Genomic DNA, 20819 nt, shown 5'->3' with positions numbered 1-20819 from the left:
CACAATGTTTGTTTTGCCTGCTCTATGCCAAATTTGAGACTGGTATGGCTGGAGAGAGAGGTACCACCGAGTGAGGCGGCTATTGTGGTCCTTCATGGTTTTCATCCATGTTAGAGCACGGTGGTCAGTCTCCAGGTCAAACTCTCTCCCCAGCAAGTAATAGCGTAGACTGAAGCCCAAAGGGCATGACCGTAAATTGAAAGAGGCCTGCAGGCGTCTGGAAAGCAGTGTAGGGACGGCTGGACTCTTCCAACGGCACCTGCCAGTAGCCTTTACAGAGGTCAAGGGTGGTGATATATTTAGCTTGACCAATCCTCTCCACCAGGTCATCGATCCGGGGCATTGGGTAGGCATCAAACTCAGAGATGGCATCAAACACGCAGCACTCCCTGGCGAGTTCCAGCAGAGGCATCAGTGCTTGCAGTAAGAGGGTGGTTCCGCATGTTTTCAAAATGAAACATCTCTTGGAGACAAACATGCTACTCTCACTGAGTATATAAGCTTTACGTTAAGCAGCATATACTTTAAGCAGCACAGGGGCCCTGATGGGCTGCTAGTGTAGCCAGTCGCACCTCCTGTGCCCTCTCCTCTTGCCTTTGTATAGAGGCTCTCAGTCCCCTAAGCTCAGCCAATACCTCCAGCTCTCTTTTCTGCTGGCCTTCCATAAAGATCTTCATCACAGTGAGAAGTGGCTGTACTGCCTCCTGAGCCCCACCGGGTGTTTGAGGGGCTGCAGCACCACCCTCATCCTCTTCCTCCATTGCCGAATCCAAAGCACCTGCCTCGCCTTCGGCCACGTTGGGCTCCTGTTTGTGCATATGCTTTCGACTGGCCATCATCCCACTTCTGACACCAAATGTCGGGGGTTCATTCAAGGGAGAAAATAAATTGTTTACAGAAACCACACAAAAATATGATGGCTCAGACAAACAACAAAAATATGCAAATCTAGAAGAAAATAATGCTAAAATGCAGGCACATGTGACCAACAATGTAACCCTGTACTACTTCTACTCTCTCATCAACACAACAGCAACTACTCTCATATGTTCTTCTCTCACACGTTCCTCAATCTACTCTCCCCATTTTAGGAGAGACACCTTCCCTTTAAATAGTCTCTCCCCTCCCTTGGGCGTACCCACACAACAATAGGGGTGCAACAACCTGTTTGCGACTTGGTTCAGTCCAATGTCACCTGACCACTTAGCTTCTTAGGGGCACCGTCCCGGAAGTTTGATTCAGTACATGCTAATGATATTTGCTAAAAACACAGGTGGTGTCAAAACTAGTGCATTTGTATAGCACAGCTCAAGTCCAATGAGGATGGGATTTGAACCCATGCGTGCAGAACACAATGGACTAGCAGTCCATCACCTTAACCTCTCGGTCACCTCATCTCCCGCAGGACCTTTGTTGACACGGTCTTGTTTACTCCAAATGACACATCTAAAGCAGTGTTTTGGTGTGGCGGAAACTGTGGGGGCCTTCTTGCTCACCAGGGGGAATTAGCTCAAAGGGGAGAGCGCTTGATTGGCATGCAAGAGGTAGTGGGATTGATGGGCATCTTAAGCTTTCCCAGGGCCAGCCGCTTATGATCATGGGTTCCTATCGACCACCCTCAGCATGCACTGAGTCTCTCACCGCTATGTCTAACCGTATAGCCAAATATAATTCTTGTGAGCTGTTAATGATTGGGGATTTAATGTGGTCTGGCTGACCCCTTCTTCAGTCTGTGATTCCTTTAATCTATTCCAACTCATAAAAAGCCCAATAAGACCAAATCTGAAAGACCCCTCAAGATCTTCCCTTGTTGATCGGGTCTTGACAAATACCCCCCACAGGTTTTCTCATGTAGATAGTTTTTCAAATGACCTGAGTGACCACTGAGTGCCATTTTCGCAGTTTAAAATGCAAAAATCCCTTTTGAACATTTAATCACAGACTAGACTGAGTTTCTTCACGACAACATGATCAGGGACGAGTCGCTCGAATGCGCCAGGATTAGGTTTGGGGTATTTGTCTGACGCCGTGGGATAGATCCTGGACTCATTTCCGATCCCAGCATCTCTTCGACAATATAACAAAGGATTCCTTTGAGAATGCAAGCATCGACCCCACTACCGCGAGCGCTCACATAGTTCGCATAGACCACATGAAAAATAATCAGTAGAAACAAACTACTTCAATTTGATGCTGTGTAGGAAATACAGTCACATCAAGGTATAGGTACAGCCTGCAGTAGCAAGTCATAATCATAAGGAATATCAACTTTTAATTTCAACATTTATGCACCTGAACAATAAACTCCAATGCAAAACTGATCAAAAATGGATACAATCGAGGGTTACAACAGTAACTTTCCCATATCTTTATGGAATCAAACCAAAAGCAACCTCACTTGAGTTGGCATGACCAAAGGAGCCATGCAAAAAGGGAAACAATTCAGAGTTCCATTACACCGACTCAAGATACATTTCCACAAGTTGTTGCTCTTCTCAAGGGTGCGTTCATGTACTCCTAGACTATTCTTAAACAAGGGAGTGCATCAAGGGGCACCCAGACTTGAACCAGAGACCTCTTGATCTGCAGTCATATGCTCTACCCCTGAGCTATACCCCCTCACACGCACCAGCATCGTTACATGATGGGAACTAATGTCTGCATATGCACTAAACCAGCACCCATCCTCATGGTGACTGGGGGAATTTAACAAACAAAGGTTGGCTTCCTGATGGGTCAGCTAGGTCTGACAGGTTTACTTAAACAAGTTATTCCTTGTGTGCTAGGTCGAGCCCCACATTGGGCGGTTCAGCACTTCTGGTGATACATCTTAAAGATTTCTTCCCTGTGGAAAATTGTGCAAAATGTGGAAAACATTTCATTTGAAGTACACAAAAACAAATCCCAATCTTGTATGACCACAAATGTTAGAGCGCTCGCTTCACATGTGAGATGAAGTGGAATCGTTGCCTGCATTCTCCAAATGGTATATTATGCCATTTTCCTGCCAAAAAAACGTTCTTGAGCTCCGACACCGTACCTGATACTTTGATTAATTGCATTCTAATGATGTTTCCTCAAAACACAGGTGGTATCAAAATTGGTGTATTGGTATGAGGATGGGATTCGAACCCATGCATGCAGAACACAATGGATTAGCAGTCCATCACCTTAACCACTTGGTCACCTCATCGCCTGCAGGACCTTTGTTGACATGGTCTTGTTGACTCAAAATGACACATCTTAATTAGTGTTTTGGTGTTGCACAAATTACAGGTCTTTTTTTGTACGAATAGTGGGGCAAAGGATAACGCATCTGACAGCGGGTCAGGAGATTCTAGTTTCAACTCCTTGCTAGCTTGCCAACCTTTTCAATTAACCTGACTCTAAAATTCAAGTTTTGCTACCAGACGAATTAGAAGCAACTGGGAGAAGCAATCAGCACCTCCGAGTCAGAGTTTTTGGTTCTTGCCCGGAAAAGGATAACTCTGCTCTTCATGAGGTGCTCGGGCGTGTTGCACCAGCCTACAGACATCCCGTACACTACCATGTCACATTGCTTATTTATAATAGTAGGAAAGAGAATTATTCCTGTGTGTGCATCTCCTTGGTCTTGGACCACAGGTATTATTTGTCCATACCGTGGCTTGTTGGCCGAGCTGATGATTCTCGTCTAGGGTGTGAGAGACCCTGTGGTCACTTCCCTCTCTGCTTTTTGACCTGATTTTTACTTTAAAAAAAAACAAAAAACACAATCCCAAAACAACAGGATCAGTGGTCCGGTGCTCGTAAATTTTCATTCCAACTCTGTCTTACAATACAATGTTTAGTCACATGATGCAATGGGTGTCCAGTACAACCGTGAGGTTTTTTGTGTTTGTTTATTTGTTTTTTGTGTCCCATCCAGCCATTGGGGCAGATAGTATTCCCTTCTCCTAAGTGATGCTACTTCTCTCTCATGCACAGACTCTCTGGGTTTGTACCCTCCTACATGGAGGAATATATGAGGGGTTGAGTTTTTGACTCCTCTGTCTTCCACAATTTGAAATGGCTAGAAGTCGATGGCTATCATCTTTGCAAGCTCTTCATCTATCTTCCCCTGTCTCAGAGGGGTCAAGACAGGAGCTGTAAAGCACTGACTGAGAGATGTCTGCTTTGTTTTGTTGTGGCAGCAGCAGCAGGTGCTTGGTCAGGCAAAGACGGTTCGTGGTGAGTTGGTTCATTGATGAAAGTCACAACACTCGTCCAGAGTGCTAACCAAAGTGTTGGGTCCTGAAGTACACACTGTCTGAATTGATGTAACTTTACTGATCCTGCTGTTTTGAGAATTGTGTTTTTAAAAAAATAAAAACAAGGGCAGGTTCACTGTTAAACTGTTATTACTTTAGGCTGTTTATATTGTTTATTCTTAGATTGTTTATTTTTTTACTGTTTAACTGGTTCTCTCCCCTTTGCTGCTGTGCAATGTAAATTTCCTCATATATACCAAACAAAAAGGGGAATTCAGAACAGAGGGCCATGGCCCATGACCGTTTTTGTGGTAGCTGACAACTTCAACCAGTGAAATCCATCCATTTTATGTTCCACTTATCCTCATCAACGTACTGTATTCCCCACCCGTGACCAGCATGGGGACATTCCAACCCAAGATGACAGCGCACTGTACCAGGTACACAGCAACATAGTACATGGCACAGCTTCACACTGCCCCTACCTTGAGCCCAGACTGAAAAAGCGGAGGCCCACCTTCGTGGCTGAAATATCTCATTTGGGAGAGCGTTAGACTGAAGATCTAAAGCATGATCCCTGTTTTTGTCCTCACATGGCAAATAGTTTGAAAAGGTTTATTGACTGGCTGAAAGGACCTAAACTTCACTCTTGAAAAAGGCCACCATTCCAGCCAATGTTTGAGGAAATTAAAAGCCAAACCATTGACTGCAAAGTCACAAGTCAAGTCCACGGAGACATCAAGGTGTGTCTTTTGCAGGTAGCTTTTAAACCTTTCAACCCTCGTTTGCGAGTGTGAAAAGCCCATTATTTCTGGAATATGTTATATGAACTACAATTTACCCTAAAAGGACAAGATTAAGATTAAGATTAAGATTAAGATTAAGATTAAGATTAAGATTAAGATTAAGATTAAGATTAAGATTAAGAGCAAACAGTTGCATGAGCTGTACTTGTTTGTCTGTGTGTGTGTGTGTGTGTGTGTGTGTGTGTTTGTATGTGAGAGTAATTACTTTTTGTGCATGTGTTCTTATCTTGGCACATTTTTGCATGATGAACAGGAACATCTACTCACTGCTATCGTTCCCAGGCACTTCCAAGACCAGTGGTGCTGGGAGTAGCTGGTCAGGCTCACAGAATGTTCCTGTTTCAAAACACTCAAAACTCTCTTTCTATTGTCTATGCAAACGGATATAAGGGTGATCACTAACACTATAATAATTGTAGTTACATTTTATTCTAACACCACACAAGTGGACACACAATCTTGCCTTGTCAGACAATACAATTACAAAAGTAAAACACACCTGCCATGACCCTGATTCGGCTGGGGTTGCTGCGGCCACAACACACAGTCCAAACCACTATATGATTACGGCTGAGCAATGCTTTTCTGGGCAAGAACCATAAATTCAGACTCAGCGGTGCAGATTGCTCATTCCAGCTGCTTCAAATTCATCTGCGAGCAAAGCTTGAATTTTAGACTCAAATCAATTGAAAAGGCTGTCATGCACGTTTTCCATTGCGTCAATAGCCCAAAACAAAAATACCAGTAGTAGGTTAGGTTCCAGATTGTCACTGTTTCGCCAAGAGTAAAATGGGGTTGAGAGAGAAGTCCTTTTAGACAAGACAACAACAAAAGCAACATACACCTGCCACGACCCGGATTAGAACTGTTGTTGCTGCAACCGCAGCGCAGAGTACGAACCACGATACAATTACAGCTATAAGCTATTATTTCAAAAAAGGATTACTCCGTCAAAGCCGTGATCGTATAGTGGTTAGTACTCTGTGTTGTGGTCGTAGCAACCCCAGTTCGAATCCGGGTCACGGCATGTGTGTGTTGCTTTTGTTATTGTTTTGTCTTCTCTCTGGACCCAAATTTTGTCTTTGCAGATGAGTGACAATCCAGAACCAAACCTGAAACTCCAGGGACTTTTGTTGCCTTGCTAGTGGCGCACTGCATAATTTTACTCTTTGCGAAAAGGTGAATCAAGAACCTAACCGTTAAACTACAGGTCCTTTTGTTGTACGAATAGTGGGGCAAAGGATAACGCATCTCACTGCAAATCAGAAGGTTCTGGTTTCAGCTCCTGGCTAGCTTGCGAACCTTTACAATTAACCTGACTCTAAATTTCAAGCTTTGCTCACAGACGAATTTGAAGCAGCTGGAATGAGCAATCTGCACCTCCGAGTCTGAGTAAATGGTTCTTATCCAAAAGGATAACTTACAGCTGTAATCGTATTGTGGTTCATACTCGTTGTTGTGTCCACATCAACCCCGTGTCATGGCAGGTGTGTGTTGCTTTTGTTGTTGTCTTGTCTAAAAAGTACTTCTCACTCGACCCAATTTTACTCTTGGTGAAACAGTGACAATCCAGAACCTAACCTTAAATTACAGGTCATTTTGTTGTACGGATAGTGGGGCAAAGGATAACGCATCTGACTGCGGATCAGAAGATTCTAGTTTCAACTCCTGGCTAGCTTGCCAACCTTTTCAATTAACCTGACTCTAAAATTCGAGTTTTGCTCGCAGACTAATTGGAAGCAACTGGGAGCAGCAATCTGCATCCCTGCGTTGGAATTTTTGGTTCTTACCCGGAAAAGGATAACTCTGCTCTTCATGAGGTGCTTGGGTGTGTTGTACAATTTGACAGTCCTTGACAGCCAAATCATTCCAGTCGTGGATAATGGACCTGGCCAGGAAAATGCCAGCTGTGGGATTTCAACCAGTGCCTCCAGAGCGAAAGGAGCCATAATCAGGCGCTTTAGACCACTCATCCACACAACCTAAAACGGTGCCGTGATCAGGAAAAAACTGTGATCTTGTGGGTTCGCTGACAACAGAGGACATTCAAAAGGAGCCGCACAAAGGTGTCAGCAGAGTGGCGCAGAGGAAACGTGCTGGGCCCATGTCAGGGAAATCTCATGAAGATTACCATCATCATCAAGTCTTTTCAGTTTGCCAAGAGAACAAAACTCACACCAGTCAAGATCGTCTTTTCTGCTCGCGAGGGACAGCAAAGCGCACACTCTCATGCTCGCTCCTCCGAACTGTCGAAGCTCTGCTGTCCTTGTTTGCTTTTTATTAAGTCAAGTGTAGAGTAAAACATGTGACAAGGAGAGAAACAGTTCGCGATTACATCGTAGATAGGGTTAGTTTGTTGAGACAGTTTAGTTTGCTTCCTGTTTCACTTCCCTGCTAGAATGTGCTGAATATGAGTCTGGGCCCCTTAATTTTCCTGTTTCATAAGGGTCACGGCTCGGGCAAGGTTCGCAGCCTTCAAAATATATATCTTTGGTTTGGTCAAATCGCTATCTGAATGCAACACATTCCTTTGAACAGGGTGGTGCTCAGGTGCTCGTAAATTTTCATCACAACATGTCTTGACAATACAATGGTGTAGTCCCATAACATACATTGGACTCTTCACATGTGTGTTAGTTTCATAACATAATGATACTGGAGTCTGAGTATATTTGTTGGTTACATGAGAAACTTATATAGTGAGAGTTCACACAACAAACCAATATACTGGAGTATCTTGAATTTTTTTCACAGCACATAACCCAGAGGTCGATGGATTGAAACCATCATCTGTCATTCACATATCCTTGTTTCCATTTGTCACCTTAATTTTTTTGTAATAGAAGTAATTGAACAGCCATGTTTCCACCCAATTTCAAACTGGAGCCCTTTCGCGTGTTAGGCAAACATGATTACCACTACACTATGGAAACCTGGAGGAAGAGGCTTTGACTGGCGAAATCACAAAGCAGTTGCCAAACAATAAAACAGGACAATGTGTCCAAAGTGGGGGAAGATTGACAATTGTTCAAATTGACAAAGATTTCTCCTTTGGAGGGAAAATTGTAGTTCATATAACATATAACATGTTCCAGAAATAATGGACTTTTTAATAATGAACAAAAACAAGAAATCACAATCACAGCTTGAAAGGTTTAAAAGCTAGCTGTGAAAGAAACACTTTAGCCACCCTCGGGCTCACCCTGATGTCTCAGTGGACTCAAGTTGGGCCCTTGGAGTCTTGTAACCTCCTCTCACGTTGTCTGGATGGGGTGGCCTTTTGAAGAATGAAGTTCAGGTGCTTTTAGACAGCCAATAAGCCTTTTCACACAATTTGCCAAGTTGAGGGATTGTGCTGAAACCGGGGCTTGAGCCACAGACCTTTAGAACTTCAGTCTAACGCTCTCCCACGGGAGCTATTTCAGCTGCAAGGTGGGGTTCTGCTTTTTCAGTAGGAGCTAAAAATGTGGGAAGGGCGAAGCTGTGTCTGTGCCACGTACTGTCTTCGTCGCCGACGTAGCCTCGGTACTGGAGGCGATGAGTCCGCCTACAGGTGGGAGGTTGACCATCTGGCGACTCTATCTCCAGTCAAAATGTCCCTGACCGGGAATCAAACCCGGGCAGCGGAAGTGAAAGCGCCGAATTCTAGCCACTAGACCACCAGGGACTGCTTTTTGTGTACACTCAGAAAGGCAGAGACAGTGTCGCTTTGATGTACTCCAGCAAAGGAACCAAGATAGTTCTGAGACTGGACTTTCTCTGCCAACGATGCAACATCAGTAGAATTAGCTCAAACGGTAGAGTGTTCACTTAGCATGTGAGAAGTAGCGGAATTGATACCCGCATTCCCCAAGGAATTCAGGAAGAGGAATCCAAGGAACAGATGTTGGGATCGGAATTGAGTCCAGGATCTATCCTTCAGTCTCAGACAAATACCCCGATCCTAATCCTGGCCGTGTACTCTAGACTTTTCTGCTGTCTTGTAATAATGAAGAAACCCAGTTCGTGATTAAATGTTCCCAAGTACCAAACACTAATCTGATCCCCAATATCGATTTCTATGCCAAAAACAGCCTTAGGTCTAACCAAGTCCTCCTGCCTTCTCCAGTCAAGCACCTTATCTTATTGTGTCATACTTACCAGAAACAAAAGTCTATAAAGTCATTTATTGATGTGTTTTATTCGTATTTCTGTCATCAGTCACTTCAGAGTGACAGCAATTCGCAGATACCGCTTAAAGATGACCTGGCGTAACAATGCCTCGATTGTTGCCAGAAGATGCGAGTCACATCCAAAACAAAGGGATGTTGGAAGCATAGCATGAGTTAGTATGGCTTTGACTGAACAGAAGTTGCATGGCTGGGATTCTCTGTGGCGCAATCGGTCAGCACGCTCCGCTGTTAACCAGAAGGCTGGTGGTTCGAGCCCACCCAGGGATGTTCTCTGAATGCATCCATGTCACTGTTCTTTTATGTTTGCGCTGCACCCTCGGGGCCCTTCGGAGAAGACACTGTATGCTGTTGGGATTTTTTGACGGACATGAATGAGGAACCGAATGGTCCTTTGAGCCGTGACCTGCAACGCAATTCCACCGTACCTATGCAGGCATTGGTGGTTCAGTGGTAGAATTCTCGCCTCTTAACAATGAAAGATATTTGTTTATTTTGTTTTTATTGACCCTACATGTTTAGTAACATTGTTTATGGTGTTGTTCCCATGGAGGCAATAAAAGCATGTATTAAATTCTGATGTTCCCTGACATCAACGCATGGAATGAATCACTATTTGACACTATGGGACTGCCTTAACACTTCTGGTATGCCAGGCTCTCTTGCTCGGACAACCTTGGCATTTTTAAACTTCAGGCACTCTTGCTCGATGCCACCAAGCTAACTCTTAGCATGTTAATGTTTTAGCTAATTTACTGATGTCTAAAAGCAAATACAAACATGGCATGACGTGAGGACACGATGGGACTGCCTTAACACTTTTGGTACTTTAGGCTATCTTGCTCGGTGCTAGCATGGTAGTTGTTATATTTATTATAGTATTTTACTCATGTCTATAGGCAAATGCACCCGATCAGTCAGCCGGGAAATATGGATTGTGTGTCAAAACTGGGGACAGATGCAAATGTATACAAACAGCACATATCCTTGTTCCCATTCATCACATTGCTTTTTGTAAAGGAAGGAATTGATAGGCCATGCTTTCACCCAGTTTCGAACTGGTTGTTAGGCAAACGTGATAACCACTACACCATGGAAACCTGAAGTCAGGGGCTTTTAAGGGGACTGGTGAAGTCACAAAGCAGTTGCCAAACAAACAATGAAACACGACAATGTGCTCAAGCTCAAAGTGGGGGCAAATTGACTGTTGTCCAAATTGACAAATATGTCTCCTTTGTAGGGAAAATTGTTCCAGAAATAATGAGCTTTTCTGGAACAAGCCTGTTCTGAATTCCCATTTGGCCAGTCGACATCACATCAACTCAGCAACAATCCTCATTAGTATAGTGGACAGTATCTCCACCTGTCACGTGGAAGACCAGCTATGGGATTTCAACTCAAAGGCTAGAGTTCTTGCTCTACATGCAAGAAATGTCCAAATGATATGTTATGGCTTTTTTTCCCCAACAAAAGCGTTCTTGATCTCCGACATCGTACCTTATACTTTGATTCATTGCATGCTAATAATGTTTACTAAAAATACAGGTGTGGTCAAAACTAGTGTATTTTTACATCACCACACTTCAAGTGGACAGACAATCTTGTCTTTTCAGACAATACAATTACAAAAGCAACACACACCTGCCATGACCCTGAATCGGCCGGGGTTGCTGCGGCCACAACACAGAGTAGGAACCACTATACGATTACGGCTGTGAGCTATGCTTTTCTGGGCAAGAACCATAAACTCAGACTTGGAGGTGCAGATTGCTCATTCCAGCTGGTTCTTTTTCGTCTGCGAGCAAAGCTTGAATTTCATGTGGGTGTTGTCCTGGCGGGAGAAACATTTTAGCTTGTGTCGGCACGGCTACCGTGACAAAAGCCCATTTTCCTTTCCAGTAAATGTGCATCAGCTGAACACTTTGCAGACCTAATGCTGTGAACATTTGTTGTATGTCACCTCCCAACTGCACTTGTCTGGTCTTAATATGTAATTGTCGCCAGGTACCATAAAAATGGTAATGGGCCACGAGCGTGTTCTGAATTCTCCTTTGGCCAAATTGGCTAAATGGCCGTACAAAAAGCACCATACTTGGAGCCTGTGGTCAATGTCAACAGTTGGGCTAATTCAGTTCCGTTGAGACAGTGATTATGTACCAAGTCAGTTATGTCAGTCAGGATTTGGTCAAGGTTGTTGTGTGGTTTTGGCATGGATAAGGCTATGTATCTAAATTTAGGAGGGGTCCATGGTCTGTAAACATACTGAGGTACTCCCCCTGCTGTTGGCGAACTTGCGGGACCTTGCAAATTTCCCCACTGAGGGACGAATAAAGGCATATCTTATCTTCTACCATAGGGTAGGCTTCTCTTATTACTTCAAAGGGTAGGTGTAGGATTCTTAATCCTACTTCTTGCCATTCTTAATGCTTTCCTGAGTTCCAACATTTCCTTGGGAGCGAGTTTGATAACCTCGGGGTGTGGACATACTCGCTGATATGCCAACGGGGTTGGGAGGATTCCAACTATGGTCTTTTGGTTTTAGTGTGTCATTTAATTGAGTCTAGTCAAATGTTCCCCAAGAGAGGGTGGACATGGGTGTCTGTTCAGGGGCAGTTGCAGAGTGATCATAAATTGGAAATGTCGGGTACAAAGATGTGGCCTGAGTCAGAGTTTGTAGAACTACAGATGACTGAAAGTCACGCTCCTTCCGAAACAAGGTTGTCTGTGGAATTGATCAAACATCAAGATGGCCACATCGATAGAAAAGAAAAACAAAAAATTATATCTACAGTAGAAAAAGGCCTGGTTAGCTCAGTCGGGAGAGCATCTTACTCTCAGGGTCCTGGGTTCGAGACCCACATTGGGTGTGCTTGTGAGGAAGACACTTGGTTTGTGTGCGGGGCTACACAAACCTTTCCAGTTCCAGTTAAAAGTTAGGAGCCTCAGGCAGGCATTGGTGGTTCAGTGGTAGCATTCTCATTTGCCAAGCGGGAGGCCCGGGTCCCATTCCCGGCCAATGCAGTGTATCTAAGCTTTTACCCAGAGCTCATGTTGAAAAAGGACAAAGGCTCTTTTCCTGCGAAAGGACAGAACTCAGAATGACACCTGAAAAGTAACAGACCACCTGAGAGTTAAGGTGGACAGCACTTGAGTATTTGCACATTTCTGTCAGAAGTGGAAACTTACTGAAACCTTACTGCAGGAATGTGGATGTGGTCTCTATGGAGCAATTGGTCAGTGTGTTCGGCTGTTAACTGAGAGGTTGATGGTTCGAGCCCACCCAGGGCCGCTCAATTGACACATGTGTTTGGGTTTGGGCTCCCTCCCTTGTATGAACATTCTTCCCCATCGGGGAACTGTTTTTGTGTCGGTGCCAGATGCACAGGATATCCTTTTTTACTAAAGGCATCATTGTCAAGTTTGCATGCTTCGCAGGCACTATGCTTTAGTTGGTCAAATTACATGCCTAGTAAAGAGGGGCTCCTTGGTTCTAATTCCAGCACTACTGGTATTTCCATGACTCTGGTTTTCATACTTTTTATCAGAGGTCATGTTGAAGAACAAAGAGTGTTTTCTGGAGAAACCCAAGACCCAGGATGCAATAGGTCTGCTTTGTATACTTTTCAGCAGAGGTCATGTTGAAAAGCACCCCTGGTTTACTGCCCAGTGGGAGCAGCCTCGGCCACTTTAGAATGAAGGGTGATGCCACTTCAAGATGCAAGAAGCTGTCAGAAGTGGGACTTGTGATGGAAAAAATTATATTTCACAGGTATAACAGAGGTTACACATTGTGTGAATTACTTTACGGCCTATTGTAGAGCTTCAACATTAGTGTCCCTTCAAGGATGGTGGCACAGCAGGAGGTTATCTGTAACCTGGGGTTTGGGACAGTGTCGGAGGAGGTCATTCTTTGATCAAAGCTTTACCTTCATGGGACAGGGAACATCAAGAGGTCCCACCAAATGGTTGACCCAAGGAGGTTACCTCGCATGGGTGTGACAAACCGTGCCAGAAGAATGGGTGTATGGACTAACCCCCATACATGAGGGTGGCATCGGGGGAGTGACATGAAAGTCTCTTTTCTATTGTAATATAATTCATTTGCATGCTATGGAGTATAAAAGTTCCCGCCAAGAGACCACTCTTGGCCAGACACCTACAGACCGCCGTGCATACCGTGTGTTGTCTGACCCCTTTGTTTTGCAAAGGTAATAAAAACTGCCAGAGTTATGTATTTATTTCAAGCATTCTTAGGATGATGGAATTTTTTTCCACAACAGACTCAAACCCACGCCTCATTAGAGACTGCAACCTGAATGCAGCGCCTTCGACTGCTCGGCCATCCTGACCCTCCAGAGCCCACTTTTTAAAAGGCATTCATACACTCTGCGTTTTGTTTCCCATGTGGTTATTATGTTATGTTAGTGTCAGGTTCAAACTCCTGTGACACTTGTAAAAACACTTAATTACAGAAGAGACAGACAACGAAATTCTAAATTTCTCCCAGCGAGGAGAGTGAAACAACATACCCAGTGACATGCCGCTCCACTCTGAGTATGCCATTCATGCTCCTCTCTTTTTATTTTCTTTAGGAGGTCCCTAATACATGGTCGTGCAACTCTAAGGGGAGGGGGAAGCAAGCAGTTGCACGAGCTGTACTTGTTGTCTATGTGTGTGTGTGAGAATAATTACTTTTTGTGCATGTGTTCTTGTCTTGGCACATTTTGCATGATGAACAGGAACATCTTCAAGGTCACTGCTGGCATTCCCAGGCACCTGCAAGATTAGTGGTGCTGGGAGTTGCTGGTCAGCGTCATGGAATGTTCCTGCTTCAAAACACTCAAGACTATTGTCTATTGTCTAAGCAAACGGATTTAAGGCTGATAACTTAGCACTATAATAATTGAATTTACATTTTATTCGAACATTAACTAGCGTTATAATAATTGTAAATACATTTTATTCTAAGTTAGTCCAGATGAACAGCCTAGTTATTTGTGTCAGTCCCAGGGACCATTTCTAGACCCTCGTGTTACACTTGTGTTGGAGAGCCTCTTTTGGAGAGCCCTTGCATTCTTCCCAATTGGTAAACCCTTTGTATCGGTGCCAAATATGCGGGATTCTCCCCCTGCTGACCGAATGACACACGACAAATGGCGTTGTCTCAACGTTGGAGCAGTTTATGTCTAGAAGAGTAAAGGCAGCATTGCCAGATTGCCTTGCTCGGCTGGCGCTGTGGCTTAGCTGGTCAAAGTGCCTGTCTTGTAAACAGGACATCCTGGGTTCAAATCCCAGCAGTGCCTGGCTGCTTAGTCCGTGAAACTTTGGCAGCTGATTTCTGACCCATGTACCTCTTTTCGTCACTTGCCCTTCAAAAACGAGTCAATGGTGCATCCACAGCTGACATTATTGTTGTGGATCCCGTTACGCCAGAAGGTGCTTGAACCCAAAGAGCATGACATTGTGATGTGTTGTCATTCAGCGCCACTTTGCAGAGGCTCATCCACTTCATAGTTTATTTTTTTTCTCTTACAGTGTGTCCCCACGTGGCATTGGTGGTTCAGTGGTAGAATTCTCGCTTGCCAAGTGGGGGCCGCGTGTGTGGTGTTGACATTTGCTGCCAGCCAATCAGGATGCAAGAGAGACGTCGGAGAAGCAGAGAGACTTCAGAGAAATGAATTCAGGTTTTCAAATCCTGTCTAGAGCGGAGGACTGTAGTTGTTCAAGCTGGCATCCTAAGGTCGCTGGTTCAAGTCCGGCTCAAAGGACAAGCCATTTTCTTATGTTAGCCAGGAAAGCATGGCAAATACTTTGACTTCAAATACAAATCGATGGTAACCGCGGATCAGGATGAGTTCCCCAAATGACGCGAATGTCTGCGACAGCTGATGTCAAGGATCAGCTGGTAGCATGTGAGGTGCTGGGCTACACAAGTCTTTCCAGTTCCAGTTAAAAGCCAGGCACCTCACTGGTTTCCATAAAGTACCAAGGGATTGTCCCGTTGACCTTGTATTTTGAAGGCAAAAAGGAGGTGTTTGCAAGTGGACCTTAGACCCTATCACTGGTCACCTGAACAGGGACTTGAATTCTGAACACTCAGATCAAACGTCCAATGTTCAGGTGACTGGCTCAACCTTTGTCTTGTCTGACCATGAACTCTTTTTGTCCAGAAGATATTTGGCTTGTCCATTTGGACAGTTTAAGACCTTAGTCGATCTTGGAGGTGGCAATTCAGGGACCTGCCCCTTTCTTGCCGCTTCCTCTTCCTCCTTCTCAGAGCTGGCAGGCGTGTGTGGCAGTGTAGCGCTGGTTTGAGATCAGGTTTCAAAACAAAGGTATGCATGCCATGCTTCCCTCAATTCATTCAGTTTTAGGGGCCTTGTGTTGACCCCAGTGTTGCTCCTTCTAGCAGCGTGCTGTTACCGGAAGCCGGGCTGTCTCATTCGGGCTTGTGTGCGCGTGGTGCGCTTTCTGTGGGTAAGACGCTTAGTTGTCTGCCCTTTTAATTGTGGCTCCTGCTAATTGTCTGAGGTGTATTTATTCACGTTCTCTCCCAGCCATCGCTGGTGGAGTCTGGGCTGCGGGCTTCCTCCTCCTGCCACTGTGTGACATCCTAATCCTACTCTCAGGTAGTAAATATTTATTTGTAGTTTTGTTACCTTTTTGTAAGATTCATGATAGATTACTTTAATTGGTTTGTTTTGCAAGGCACGGCGATTACTTGCCGCTGTGGGCCTCGCTGCTGTTTTGGCTCTCTTTGCTCTCTACTCTTTTCTGTCTCCTGGCCCTGGAGTATTTGTTCCCTGTGGCTCGGCTCTGTTGGGACCCCAATCGCCTAAATTTGGCGCTCTGGTTTGGCATAGATCTGACTCCTTCAGTCGTCCCCATCCACCATGGCTGAAGCAGTGGCAATACAGGTCCCTTTTTTTCCACTTTTGGTTTGCTGAGTCATGGGTGCAGTGTGGTTTGGATCCCTCCCTTTATGTTGCCGCTGTAGTGGTAAGCCCCAGTCCAGTCCTCTTTTCTTTTTGATAATGCCTCATATCACCACCTTATTTGTATTATTCATGGTTTGTCACTCATTTTAAGATTAAATTAAATTGTTTAATAAAAACAAATACTTTTATAATTGGAAATCACGATCTTGTTCTGTGGGATTTTGGGGAATAATTTAGACTTTGTGGTTGATACAACCTGTTACATCCTGGGGTGAAAGTCCCCAGGTGGCGTGTGGTTTCTTGGTTTTTAGAACGAAAAAACCAAAAGTACCTTGCTTTCGTTGGATCAACACCAGCTGCATTAGTTGAGTGAATTGATTAGTGGTGTGTTTGCCTGAAGAAGGCCCATAGCGGCCGAAACATCGCAAGGACACACCCACCAAGCCTTTTGAGGTCTCCTTTTGTTTAAGAACTTGGTTTACTTGTTTGTTTGTTTACTTGTTTGTTTGTGTGTTTGTTTACTTGTTTATTCTTACATTCTTTAAATTTTTTTAAAAATCAAAAAAATGAAAAACAAATCATCTAAAAACCAAGAAAAAAATCACAAAACATAAAAAATAATAAAAGAAATATATACAAATTCATACCCAGTGTACCAACATGGACCCAAGGGAGGGGGATTGGACACTCGTACAGCACGGGAGGCGTCGTGCCCGTGCCCGCTGGAGGGACACACGACCGCAAAGGGCCATCTCCCAGTCTTGACAAGAGGGAGGTCCCAACTGGAGGGGGGCCAGAGCATTCTCTACTGCCCCCCGAATAGAGGGGGCAGGGGGGCTCAGCCCTACACGCCTAACCCTTAACCTAACCCTCACCCTTAACCTAACCCTAACCCTAACCCTAACCCTAACCCTAACCCTAACCCTAACCCTAACCCTAACCCTAACCCTAACCCTAACTCTAACTCTAACTCTAACTCTAACTCTAACTCTAACTCTAACCCTAACCCTAACCCTAACACTAACCCTAACCCTTCTTCTCTGAGCGAGTGGAGTGCTTTTTTGGATGTGGCACACATGTGCCATATATGGAGAAGATTTTTACCACAAAGCCTATAGGTTGCTGAAAATACATTATCACAGCGAGTGAAACACTTTTTCTCATTTTCGCTCTAACTCCACAGCAGTGCTTCTCAGCCACATGAAACTGTGGCAGATAGAACGGGATGCGAAGCTGCGTCAGGCACACTTGGAATGAGCCTCCCGGCACCTTCCGCTGGCTCACAATGACACGCTGTGTCATGCTTTGCTCACAATGTGTTTCAGAGCGAATAAAGTGCATTTTCGAACAATGGATGTGTGTGCCAAGCAATAAAGCACATCACACTAAATGTGTTCCCTAAGTGCCAAAACCCTAACCCTAACCCTAACCCTAAACCTAAACCTAAACCTAAACCTAAACCTAAACCTAAACCTAAACCTAACCCTTAACCTAACCCCAACCCTAACCCTAACCCTAACCCTAACCCCTAGCCCGAGCCCGAGCCCGAGCCCGAGCCCGAGCCCGAGCCCGAGCCCGAGCCCTAGCCCTAGCCCTAACCCTAACCCTAACCCTAACCCTAACCCTAGCCCTAACCCTAACTCCCTAACCTTACTCTTACCCCTAAGTTTTTTTTCCAAAAAAACACACCCATTTCATTTAAATTCGTTTTATTTCATTTTTTCTGATTAAAAACACACAATTCATCATTTCATTCTCATAAAACAAAACTAAAACATTTATTACAGTACAATAACAAAGGTGACATTAAAAACGAAGTAAAAAATAAAAAATCCAGATGAAGGATTTTAAAGGGGGGTTAGGCGGAGGTCCGCTATGGGAGGAGATGCCAGCGCCTCCGTCAATCACAGGGGGACCGGGGTGGCAGGAACTACCGGGGGATGGAGCGTGCTCCTCCTGCCCCATCCAGGGGACGGGCTCAAGCCCTCCCGCCTAACCCTAACCCTAACCTTATATAAAGGAGGAGTGGAAGAACAGATGTTCATTGTTAGTTGGCTGCTGAAGGGGAAGGACCTCTGAGCTTTGCCGGTTGGTGTGCTAATGAAGATCATATCTTGATCGAAACGTTGCGACATAGCACACCTTGTTTGTACATTTATTGTTTGTATTTTTGTTAGTTTGTTTATTTGTTTGTTTTTTTCAAAAAACAGAAATACAAAAAAATAAAAAAATTACAAAAATTACAAAAAATATATAAATCATAATTTTTGCCCACTGGTAAGCACCCCATGGACGGAGAGTGGACAGTGGTGTACGACGGGAGGGGGCGCTCTCGTAGAGACCAAACATGGGGAGATTGTCGCTTACGGAGACTGGGGAGGGGGTCGGGCCCGGGGGGGCCTAAACGCTGTTCGAACGTCTTCTGGGAGCGAGTGGAGTGCTTTTTGGGACGTGGCACACATGTGCCATATATGGAGAAAAATGTTATCACACAGCTTGAAATGCATTATCACAGCAAGTGAAACACTTTGTCTCATTTTCGCTCTAAATCCACAGCAGTGCTTCTCAGCCACCTGAAACATCTCCACATATGAGGGTATGCGAAACTGCGTCAGGCACACTTGGAAAGGGCCTCCTGGCACCTTCCGCTGGCTTGCAGTGTCCTTCCGCACCGTCCTTTAAATCACAATTTTTTCAGAGCGAAAACTGCATTTGCGAACAATGGTTGTGTATGCCACGCAATGAAGTGCCAAAACGCTCTTCGAACTTCTTCACGGAGCGAGTGGAGTGCTTTTTGGGACGTGGCCCACATGTACAACGTATAAAAATACACAGGTATAAAAAGTTAGACATTACAAACAGATTTAAAGAGGTGGGTTTTGAGTTGTTTTTTGAAGGTGGGAAGGTCAGGGGCAAGCATGGAGTGAATGGGGCAAAGAGTTCCAGAGGGTGGGGGCAGCGATGGAGAAGGATCTGTCTCCCCAGGTTTGGAGCTTGGTCTGACAGGGGAGTGCCAGAAGTCTGAGGAGCAAAGGGGACACAGGGGATTGTGTGGACTAAGGAGGTCTGTAGGGTATGGGGGGGTCAAATTGTGGAGAGCTTTGTAGGTGATGAGAAGGACTTTAAAATAGATATGTTGGGGGACGGGAAGCCAGTGGAGGTTTTGGAGTAACAGGGGTAATGTGTTCACGGGAGCCGGTGGAGGTGAGGAGGCGGGCAGCGGAGTTCTGAATATATTGTAGTTTGTTGAGGGTTTTGGAAGGTGTACCGTAGGGTTAGGGTTGCAGTAGTCCATTCTGGATGTGATAATCACGTGGATCAGGGATTCAGCGGCAGAGAACGTAAGTAATGGACGGAGTCGGGCTATGTTCTTAAGATGAAAAAATGCTGTCCAGGTTAATTGTTTGACATGGGGTTAAAAAGAAAGGGTGGGGTCCAGGAGGATGCCAAGGTTGCGTTGGAGATAGAAGTTATGCGTGGGTGTTGTAATGTTTTTGGGGCCAATGATGATAATATCTGTTTTGTCACTATTAAGTTTGAGGAAATTGTGTTCCATCCAGGTTTTGATGTCAGTTAAGCAGTTGGTGAGGGTGGAGTAGATGTTGGAGTTGATGGAGGTGGTAGAAATGTATAGTTGAATATCATCGGCGTAGCTGTGGAATCGACGGATGATATTTCCAAGTGGAAGGATGTAGAGCAGGGGTGCTCACACTTTTTCAGCATGCAAGCTACTTTTAAAATGACCGAGTCAAAATGATCTACCCACTACAAAAATGCAAAACATCTATTTATTTTCAAATGTATTGAGGATTATTTGTACGTACAATGTATGTTGATGTACCTTACATAACCAAATGAGCCAATATTGCAAAACACACATAATTAACTATTAACATTTTTTGTAATTACCTGAGTTTACTTTGATGACTTGCACTGAATTGAATCAGGCAGGGATGCATAGTCCGGACAGTAGCTGCTGATAGCCAGGTTAGCCAGGCAAAAAGAAAAAAGACATTGTGAAAAAAAAAGTCCACCTCCCATTCCGTATGGAAGTGATATGTTTTTGCCTTTTTACTTGGTCCAGCTACTTCACTCATTTTAGTGACCATAAACTTTAGCAAGGGCTTAAAATCTGACGCAATTCGCCGACTAGCTTAGCACTTTGCATCGTTGTTTACGCATGAGCGGTGACCTAAAGGTCAAAATTCAGTTGTCATCTGACTGGTTGTCCTGTATGTCAATCAAGTAACGGGGATGGATGATATCGTAAGTTCTGCTGCACTTAGAGACGTTGTTTGATGTGATTGGTCACCCGAAGGGCAACATTGAGTTGTCATCTGAATGGCTGCCCTGTATATCAATCAAGTGACGGCATTGATGCTAGGATGATATTTTTTTAATGTCACGCCGCGATCAACCAGCAATCGACCAGTACCACCTCCGCGATCAACCGGTAGATCGCGATCGACTTAATGAGCACCCCTGATGTAGAGGATAAAGAGGAGAGGACCAAGCACCGAACCTTGGGGAATACCTTGAGGTAAAGGGGCTAGGGAGGAGGAGCAGTTATTGATGTGCACAAACTGTTGATGATTTTTTTTTAGGTAAGACTGGAACCAGGACAGAGCAGAATCAGTGATATTGAGGCTGGTCTTGAGGCGGGACAGGAGGACACAG

At 44.6% G+C, this 20819-nt stretch overlaps 3 non-coding genes across 3 annotated transcripts; 1 reads left to right on the top strand and 2 right to left on the bottom strand.

Moving 5' to 3' along the window:
- Positions 1–1315: 1315 nt before the first annotated feature.
- trnas-gcu (transfer RNA serine (anticodon GCU)) lies at positions 1316–1397 on the bottom strand. The gene has a single exon. It is a non-coding gene; the product is annotated as a tRNA-Ser (tRNA).
- A 1712-nt stretch (positions 1398–3109) lies between these two features.
- On the bottom strand, positions 3110–3193 carry trnas-gcu (transfer RNA serine (anticodon GCU)). The gene has a single exon. It is a non-coding gene; the product is annotated as a tRNA-Ser (tRNA).
- An 11240-nt stretch (positions 3194–14433) lies between these two features.
- Positions 14434–14507, top strand: trnat-ugu (transfer RNA threonine (anticodon UGU)). The gene has a single exon. It is a non-coding gene; the product is annotated as a tRNA-Thr (tRNA).
- Positions 14508–20819: the final 6312 nt, after the last annotated feature.

Source organism: Doryrhamphus excisus, linkage group LG7, assembly GCF_037039965.1.
Source record: "Doryrhamphus excisus strain RoL-2023G ecotype Guam linkage group LG7, RoL_Dexc_Guam_v1.1, whole genome shotgun sequence".
NCBI classification, from domain to species: Eukaryota; Metazoa; Chordata; class Actinopteri; order Syngnathiformes; family Syngnathidae; genus Doryrhamphus; species Doryrhamphus excisus.
Note: the sequence above shows the minus strand (reverse complement) of the source record. Positions and strands in the feature narration are given on the sequence as shown.